Source organism: Solanum tuberosum, unplaced genomic scaffold (genome assembly GCF_000226075.1).
Source record: "Solanum tuberosum cultivar DM 1-3 516 R44 unplaced genomic scaffold, SolTub_3.0 scf00177, whole genome shotgun sequence".
Lineage (NCBI taxonomy): Eukaryota > Viridiplantae > Streptophyta > Magnoliopsida > Solanales > Solanaceae > Solanum > Solanum tuberosum.
The window spans coordinates 966,999-968,068 of NW_006239101.1; the positions used below are offsets into that span (position 1 = coordinate 966,999).

A 1,070-nucleotide genomic window follows, 5' to 3' on the forward strand; every position below is an offset into this window, starting at 1 on the left:
TGAAAAAAATGACAATCAATCTCGATGTGCTTCATTTTGGAGTGAAAAACTGGTTTAGCACACACATAGGTAGCACCAAGATTATCACAATAGATTACTGGTGGTTCCTTGAGAACAACAAATAACTCCTGAAGCAAATTACGGACCCAACAAATTTCAGCTGATGCTGAAGCAATAGCACGATATTCAGCTTCTGTGGACGAGCGAGCAACAACTCTTTGCTTCTTAGAGCTCCATGAGATCGGATTGGAGCCTAAAAAAACAATGTATGCTGTAGTAGAAGAGCGATCATCACGATTACCTGCCCAGTCTGAGTCAGAGAAGGCGTGCAGATTTAGTGACTTGCCTTTGCGAAGAAACAGACCATTAGCAGATGTGCCAGCAAGATAACGAAGAACTCGTTTGACCATAGCCCAATGTATAGTTGTTGGAGCACTTGTAAACTGAGACAATTTGCTTACAACGAAGGCAACATCCGGTCTGGTAAGATGAAGATATTGTAAACTTCCAACTATACTCTGATATTCTTTAGGATCCTCAAGTAAAAAGCCATCACTACTCATGGGACAAGATCCACTTGCCATTGGTGTGCGCATCGGATTAGCTTCAACCATGTTTGCTCGGTCTAAGATCTCATAGATATACTTCTGCTGGCTTAAGAAAATTCCAGAAGGTGAGCGAATAACTTGAACACCCAAGAAGAAATTCAAATCACCAAGATCTTTAATAGAAAAACGATTAGCAAGACACCTAATAAAATCTTCCACCGAACTTTGACGATTACCCGTGATAATTAGATCATCAACATAGACAATGAGATAGAGCATAACTCCAGATTTAGCATATATAAACAAGCAGTGATCTGACTGAGAGTGGCAAAATCCATATGAAATAAGATAGGATTTGAGTTCTTCATACCATGCTCGTGGAGCTTGTTTAAGCCCATAAATTGCTTTGTGAAGCCAACAAACATGAGTGGGATATGTCTCATTCACAAACCCAGGAGGTTGAGACATATAAACTTCTTCGGTTAGAGTACCGTGCAAGAAGGCGTTGTTAACATCTAATTG

The 1,070-nt window shown here is 40.1% G+C and overlaps 1 pseudogene; it reads left to right on the forward strand.

Moving 5' to 3' along the window:
• LOC102591926 (WD repeat-containing protein 3-like) overlaps nucleotides 1-1,070 on the forward strand; it is an 11,475-nt pseudogene that overhangs the window by 582 nt on the left and 9,823 nt on the right.